An 8,502-nucleotide genomic window follows, 5' to 3' on the forward strand; every position below is an offset into this window, starting at 1 on the left:
AAAGGGCTCAAATAAAACATCTAAAATTTGCTCTTAAATAACCAGTAGAGAAAAAGTACGTTAAAACTAAGGCAAAGAAAGAGATGGGGTGGTATAGATAGGAAGAGAAAAATTAATGAAATTAAAATTTCAGAAATTTCAGAGAAATAATAAATGAACCTTACAAAACCAATAGTTAGCTTTTTTGATAGATCAGACAAGTCCTAATGTCTGATGTCAATCTGAGAAATTAAAAAAATATACTGTTGTTGAGAAGCATTGGCTTTGAACACAGCTAGAAATAAAGGCAACTATACACAAACTATAATTTGTCATGATAACTACACCCTTAATTTCTTGGAGAAGGTTCTGAGATCAGATTTTCTTTGAATTTCTCTGAATCTGTAAGGGACTGCTATGTGTCAGATGCTTCCAAATGCATTAACCCATCTAATTTGAAGATAATCCTGTAAGGTCAGCTGGGTGAGTTCACCTTCTTCACTCCATAGCATTTTCTGCCCTTCCTTTTGCAACACCATCTGTCTTCTCAGGAGGCTGAGGATTTCCTCCTTCCATCTGATGCAGGGGCAGAATCTTACCCACCTTCTCTGCTACCCTCCACATGATTGTTGTTGTCTGAACACCTGTATAGGTGCCACTAGTCACACTGAAAGCCAGTATGTTCCTGGGGGCAGATGCCAGACAGGAGGCAGTGGAAGGCTGGTTCTTTTCAAATTCCAGCTGGCATGTCCACCAAGGAACAGTTTCTCACATCCTAGGAGGAGCCCAGGATTTGTAAGAATTCAGTTTCAGGAGATGACTGCTCTTCTTCTACCTTTTATGAAGGAATGGGATTCCTGAGCACCATCCATTTGCCTGTTCAGTCCCCAGCTTTGAATAAGAAGCTCATCACAATCCTTCTGCAAATATGCTAGTGACTTAGACAAACTACTCTCTACCTTCCGTGCTGTATCCCAAGAATCAAGATATTATGTGCAATGCAGACTCCACTCACACCCCACTGAGAAAACAAAGAGTATTTAGAGGACTCCCAGGGAGAGGACCAGGTGTCTAAAGTTACAGTCCAGAATGGCTGTGGCTGTGGGACAGGAATGAGGGTGAGTGGTGGAAAAGTCAGGGAACTTTTGCAGGGGATAGGAATGTTCCATGTCCTGGGGAGGGCAGGTGATTCTGTGCAGCCTCAAGATGTAGCAGGGAAGAGCAAGCAGCAGGCTAGGTTTCCAGAGATGGAACAGAGGGTACATGAGGGGGACCAGATGAAGGGTGTTGTAATTCAGGAAAGTGCTGGAGCCAGACAGAAATGCTGGCTTGGAGTGTACTTGTCCTATGTGCTGAAGGAGAGAATCCAATATGTAGATGAGCACTTGTAGGCTCTCCCATAACATGTTTGATAGTAGGTGCTCAACAGAAAGCACCCAACAGTCAGCTCCCAGGGGAACCACCATGCCCCTAATGCTGTTTGATTCTCGTTGTCACCTTCTTTTGGCCTGCTTTTAGTACCTTGGCCTCAGGCTCCTTCTTTTTGTCACCTGAGAGACATGATGCAGTGCTGAGAAATAAACTACTTGCTACTCAGGAGGTGGGCGTCAGGCTGTCAGGAATGGGAAGAGCATGGGCTCCATAGGAATCACACTGGAGATCTGGTTCCAGCCCTATTACTAGCCATGTGATCCTGGGAAATGCCCAAGCCCTGTGAGCCTTGGGTTCTTCATCTGTGAAGCAGGTGTGATGATCCCTATACAATAGCACTGTTGGAGTGTATGCAATGTAAATGATGCACCTGGCTCAGGGCCTTGTGTAATTTAGAAGTTTAAAGAACGGCAGATGACTATGTTTCTACTATTTGACCCCAGATCCTAGCACTCTCGGATTTTGTTCTTGTTGATTTCTCCAAGACTTATCAGAAAATATGCAGCTTATTAGGACCTGGAAGAATTACTTAGCCAAAAAAGGAAGTTTCGTCAATGAATTTCAGTAAGTTTACCCACTCAGAGGGTATACTTCAAAATTTCAATGTGCAGGAGTCTTCCTCAACTGGAATGCAACTCAGAGCTCCTAGAATATGAGTCAAGAATAAAGTCCTTCCCTCTCTCTCAGCTTCTTTTCCATCTAAACCACCATTTTCATTCATTATATCACCACCCCAAATCTTTCCCTTGTTAAAACTGGCCAAATTGCGCTTCAGATAAGCTAATCAGAGTGCCTTTTTAATACAGTGAGTTCTGGCTCTCACAACCAGGAAAACAAGCACATGTCCAGTGGCATCTGGGCCTCACATCTCAGCAGATTCATGCTTATCTCTCAGGAAACCCATGTGTATGATGGGTATCCATCACCAACTTTGTGTGCTGTGTTCAACCGCACTGAGACAAGAGTGCAGGACACCTCCCATTCCTGCCCCAGGAGGAGATGCCTCTCTGTTTCATCCACCATCCAAAAGGAACTGCTGAGCAGGTTTCCCTTCCAAGCTTTTCTCTTGTCCTCTGAGAATCTGGCTCTGGCCCCACCCCGCTTCATTAGAATCAGCTCACCCAAAAGGTACTGCAGTTTCCCAAAGCCCAAAAGGCCTTGGCTCAGGGCATGTACACTCCACCACTCTCACCTGTTGCTCCACATGCTCATCCCTCTTATTTTCCCTTTAGATCTTAAAAGATACCTGGCCACCTTAGTTATGTGACTGCAGATACTAGACTCTACCACCCTAAGGTCAGGGGTGGGCCTGGCTTACCTTAGCATCTCCAATACTAACTCAGGGCCTTCCAAATAGCAGAAGCTCAATGAATGTTTTGGGAAAAAATGAGCCAGTGAGCAGGGGGACTTATTTATTCATATTTAATTCAGTTTCATTCTCAAAGAAGCCAAGCAAATTCAGATACATAGGGTACACCAAGAGGTACAAAGAAGGCAAGAATTAACTATTGTTTAATTTCTTTATGTCTTTATCTCATGTATTTTAGTGCTATGTTGTTTCACATTTCTAAAAAAACCTTAATCCTCTGCTCTTACAGTGTCTGAATTCAAGAAACAACATGGGTTTCCCAATATAAATGAAAAGCAAGACACTTACTCCTAAACTATATAAAAAGCAGTAAGTCTGTCTACTGTCATACATAAAATGAATGTTGAAGTTCATTACACCATCCATTAAAAGGAACATTGGAACAATTCCAAAAGGAAACAAAGATAAACCTCCAAATCACCCAATAGAACAGGAACTGAGAGACGGTCCACACTGTGTTCCCTCACACCCAACATGCTCCCCACTACTGAGAACGGTGACTGCTCTCTTCAAACACAGAGTGAAGAATGGGTCTCATGTAAGAGGACAGGGAAGGGGTTGTTTGTGGCCCTGGAAAGTGCACTGGCCCAGACCCTCCAGCAACCTGCCCCACTGACCCTAACTGCAACTCCTGCTCAGATTCCTTCTTTCTCCTCTCCTAAAGCCTCTTCATGCAGGGATGGGTAGGAAATGCGAACTCTTGCATTGACCCTGACCACATGCTCCAGGACTTTCACATAGCTGGTTTCAGCGAGGGCCCTTGGACCCCACAGGAACTCGTAGCGCACAGGATCACTGCCGGGGCCTGACGGTACTCCAGGTAGTTCTCTTGCACCCACTCTTGGGTGAGCAGCTTCCTGAGCTTCCAATAGACACTATGCTCCCTCCCATCATACAGCCCCATCACACTCAATGCTTCCCAGATTGCCTCCTCAGGAGCACAGCTGCCCTCCATTAAGATCATGCCCAGAACAATTATCAGGAGGCCGGTCTTGGGTGTGCTCTGATCATCACCCAGCAGGCCGTCATAGGAGAGCCCCAGGCAGGTGACAAGGACGTAGCAGTGGCCGGCAGGGTCCACTTCCTTCACATCAATGCCAAAGATCACCTGCATGCACTCAGAGGCTTTGCTGAAGATCTCAGGAAAGTGGTTCTTGTAATTTTGATGACACTCTCCAGCATTTCTGCCTTTGTGACCCGCTCCTTAATTTGATATTTGCGGAGCAGGAAATGAACTAACTCAGCCACTTTCTCATCAAGTGCTTCCCGAAAAATGGACTCCAGGTGAGCTGGGTCTGGGGAGGTGCTTGGCCCCTCTTCTTCATTGCTGCTGGAAACCTCATTGGATTGACTCCATGGAGTGTCGTTGGTGATAGTCAAGGAAGAGGAGGCACCCTGAGGACTCTGGGCAGGACTCAGTGACCCAGAATCAGGCACCTCCTCCACGGTTCCCATGATCAGAGTAGCAGGAGGAGATGCAGGCCTTCTGCTCCTCAGCTGTGGGAGTCTGCACATCCATAAAGCCCCGGTGCCTGTCCTTGGGCCTGGAAAGGCCTTCCCTCAGCCTTGGAGGACTGAGCTTCTTGCCGAAGAAGCATGATGACTCAGGTCAGGGCAGCAGGTGAGGTGTGGGACAGAGCTGGGCAATTGGAGACCCACAGGCCTGGGGGAGAACGGAAGGCGTGTGAGAGGCCTCAGCCGGGTTACCACCCCTGGATGCCCTAACAAGGCTACTACAAGGTCTCCTTCAGGTGCTCCTCTGGTGCCTCCCACCTCCCGGCTGGCCTGTTCCCTGCGAACCGAAGGAGGGAAATCGAGAGGGCATCTCAGGGGTGCAGCCTCCGGGCAAAGGCAGAGGTTCCGGACTGGACAGAAGGGGCTGGTAGAGCCAGGAACTGTGTGGTTCCTGTGTTCTGATGCCAAGAGGGGCCTCCGGTATACATACAGGGGAAACACCACTCAGCGTTGACTGCTGGGTTACTGCCCTGGCCTCTTATGCTCTGTGATTGCAGATAATGCCTCAGACCAAGACCTCACAGTCCAGTTCCTGGAGCTCCTAGAAGATAAATTGAGGAGAGAACTCGGCTGCAGACTACAAGCACAGCCCCAGCACCCGTGCTGTCAGGAGGTTGAACCTGACTCTGTGAGCTCCCCACTATTTTCGTGGTGGATGGTCCTTTCTGTGTCACTCAGGGCTCATCTTTCTCCTGGCCAGAGCCCGGATCTGGCCTTTTCCTGGCCTGGACAACTTTCAGATCAAGAGTTCACAACCCTGATATGGAGAGAAGGACGTAAAGGGCACCACATCTGTGCCCCATGTGCCCAAGGCCTCCTGGGGGAAAAAGCAATAGCTACCCCAAATACATTGGGGTCCATGTGTCCTGTCCAATAGGGTGAGAAAACAGCAATAGCTACACAAAATACATTGGGGTCCATGTGTCCAAACGTGAGGATCCTGGTTGGTCTCACTTTGATGCTGCAAGGTTCTGAAACTCTCCCTGGGTTGAATGAACCCACTTCTCATCAAGACCTATCTCCAGGGAGACATGGGAGGCAAGTGGGGATTCCATCCACCCACCTTTTCCTGCACTTCCCATGACTGACATAAGGTGCAGGAGGGGTTCGTGTCCTGTGTATTTGGTGGAGTGGGGTGTACCTTTGAGTCCCTGACTCCTGGCAGGGTCTTGGACCCTCACTCTGTTGGACCTTTAATGGCAGCCCCCTCAGACCAAGGGCCTTCTTTCCCTGAGACCAATGGAGTCTGGTATCACACGGGGCCTCAGCTGCTAGCCTGGCTCATTGCTTTCTGGGGTGACAGCAGGAGGCAGGGCAGATATCTGTTGGGCTCCCATCTGTTTTTCTTGCCTGCTAGGAGAACCATTCGGAGGCTATCCTCATCTTTCCCTCAGTGTTGTCACCTAGACTCTTGGTAGATTCTTGGACCAGTGAGATCTGTTGCCCAGATGGGAGGTACTTGTTTTGTCCCTGAGGTCACTCTCTGAGAACAAGGTCCTTTGGATTCCCTGGAGATCCCCAAGGAGAGAAATGAGGAGAACCACATCTGGATGACCACTGGGGTGTGTGGTCCATGGATGACATAGGGTCTGCCCCTACTTGTTCTTGAGCGGTGGGTTCTAAGGCCTTCAGGAGATTATTTATCTTTCCCCTGATGGGAGCCTGCCCTTCCTCAACCCACAACACCCTAATATGAGCAGACATCTCCCCTTACCACGAATACCTCATCTTCCTGAGTTTCCCCAACTTCCTGCCCATAGTACAGGTGAGATTGCCACTTAGGGCCACCCTTGATCGGGTTTCCCCACAGATAATAACCAAAGTTAGCCAGACTTTGTGGGGTCCCTTCTTTCTAGGCCAGGAGTACCCCCAGTCATCACAAAGGGTACACACCTTGGCTCCTGCAGATGTTGTGATCCTGTCCCTCTGTTGAACAGGTGTGTCTCCCTCTGCTGAGCTGAGGACGCCCTTCAGACCGAGGTCACCACCTCCCTGAGACCCGGGAGGCAGAAGTAACGGGGGCACTACACGGAAACCCCTGCATGGGATTCCCAAGGCTGACAGAAGTAGTAGGTTTCATGGGGTCTTTCTCTGTCTGGGTGTCATCCAGTTATTCATATTTACTCCATGACAAGGCATGGCCCTTTCCTTCCTGCTGAACCATGGATGTGTCTTGCATGCCAAGGCCACCATCTCCTTGAGGCCACCGACCAGAAAGTGTGGGGGGGGGGCACTTCCCTTCCAGGCCTGGAGTGCCCAGACCTGAAAGCAGGAGCAGGTTTCTTAGGTCAGTGATGGGAGGTCTGCTGAGTCCTCCTTAAGGGCTCTGGGGCACCTCTCTCCAGTGACCTGAGACTTCACTCCTCAAACCACAGCTCTCTCCTTTCTGACACCCTGAAAACGCAACAAGGATGTGCCACATGCAGCCACAGATCATGGGACCTCCCAAGGCTGAGATCTCCACTGATTTGGAGTCCAAGATCCCCTGAGTCCTCACTCTTCTTCTCCTTGACTCCTGGCAGGGCTGGGCACCACCCTCCTGCTGACTTGAGTCTCAGTCCCTCAGATTCCTGAGGCCAAATGTGGAGGCGCCTCAGTCTCAGACAGGTAGGGTGGGCCTCCTGTCCTGGGCTCCTGGGTCCCCTCAGGCCTCCCTCATCTCCCAGCATGGCCTGGGCCCTCCCCCTGCTCCTCTGAGGCTGTGCTTATGAAGCCCCTTCGCTGCATCATCCCCGGATGGGGACGTCAGAATCAGCGAGCCCGGCCGCCGTGCCCGGCCGCCATGCCCGGCCGCCATGCCCAGGGCTGACAGTAGGGGCAGAGATATGCTCTGTGGGGCCTCAGCCCTCTCTCAGGGTCCTGCCCTTGATGCCTGGCAGAACCTAGGCCCTGCACTCTGCTAACCAGCCCTGCTCTGGTCACACCAAGCTCTCACTCCAGATTCCCCTGGGGCTTAAGCGCAGGGCTGGCTAGGGGTGGCCCAGCCAGACAAGTCTGCCCCCTAGTGGTCCAGGGCTGGCAGCAGGGGAGGCGCTAGATTACTTCGGGTTCTACATGAGGGGTGGGGGCCTCCTCAGTCCTCCCTCAGGGTCTTACCTTGCCTCCTCACAGAGTCTGGGCCCACTTCCCTCAGTCGATCTCAAGCTGACCCCTTAGAACCAGGCTTCTCTCTGATCCTCGCGGCCACGTCAGTGGCGTCACATCCGTCCACCTAGGGCTCACCTGGGTGGACAGCAGGGGCGGAACCGGATTCCAGTGGGGCGGGGGATGAGGGAGGAGCGGCTCAGTCATCCCTCAAGGTTCTCATCTTGAGATCTGGCGGATCCTGGAGCACCGTACTCTTCTGAGGGTGTCTGCCTCCCTCAGACCAAGGTTCTGATTCCAAGTCCCCTGAGGTGGCAGTGGGGGGAAGGGTGTGGTGGGAGGACAAGGCTGCTGGAGTCTTTCAGGGCAGACATGAGGTCTGAGCTGAATTCTGTGGCCCCTCTATGTGGTGTGGGTGAACCCTCAGTCCTCACTCAGGAGGGTCCTCTTCCTGACTCTTGGCTCTTTTAGGAGATGCTCTGTTTCTGTCACCTCTGAGCATTTGCACAGCTGCACCCCTTGCAGAGAATGGCTGCGGGTCCCAGGCCAGATTCTCCCTGTGGGGTTGCAGCACCTATGATTGTAGTGACCTCTGGGAGAAGAGGCACACCTTCCCACGGGGGCTCTTCCCCAGCTAGAAGAGGATTTTGCAAACCTTTTGTACTAAATGATTTATTTTCACACTGAAGAAGCTGAGTAGCTGCAAGAAATTTGAGATCCTGAGTTTTGAAGTTATCTAACAATTCCTAGTTCACTTTAGTGATTTTCATATTTTAATTCTCATTCATATAGTAAGAAACAAATGTTAAATCTATGCCAATTGTATATGTGCATTATATTTATGTTTATATGCATAAACACGTATATGTATGTATATATTCATATTATGTAAGTATAATTATATGTATGTGTATGTATATATCTTTACAAATATACATAAATGTATGTCGACTATACATACTTATTTTATCAAACAATATCTACTCATATAATGTGTGATTCATTCATACTATTCTATTTCTAGTTCATTATATATATTTGATTAAAATAATAATATTTTGGAAAGTCAGTCCTAACCTACTCTTTGTTTCTAGTTGTTATTAGCAGAACTCTGGAGCCATAGT

At 49.5% G+C, this 8,502-nt stretch overlaps 1 pseudogene; it reads right to left on the reverse strand.

Annotated features, from left to right (window-relative positions):
• Positions 1 to 3,414: 3,414 nt before the first annotated feature.
• Positions 3,415 to 4,377, reverse strand: LOC108522059 (melanoma-associated antigen 8-like; annotated as a pseudogene).
• Positions 4,378 to 8,502: the final 4,125 nt, after the last annotated feature.

The sequence above is a fragment of the Rhinopithecus bieti genome, unplaced genomic scaffold, assembly GCF_001698545.2.
Source record: "Rhinopithecus bieti isolate Rb0 unplaced genomic scaffold, ASM169854v2 scaffold_64270, whole genome shotgun sequence".
NCBI lineage: Eukaryota > Metazoa > Chordata > Mammalia > Primates > Cercopithecidae > Rhinopithecus > Rhinopithecus bieti.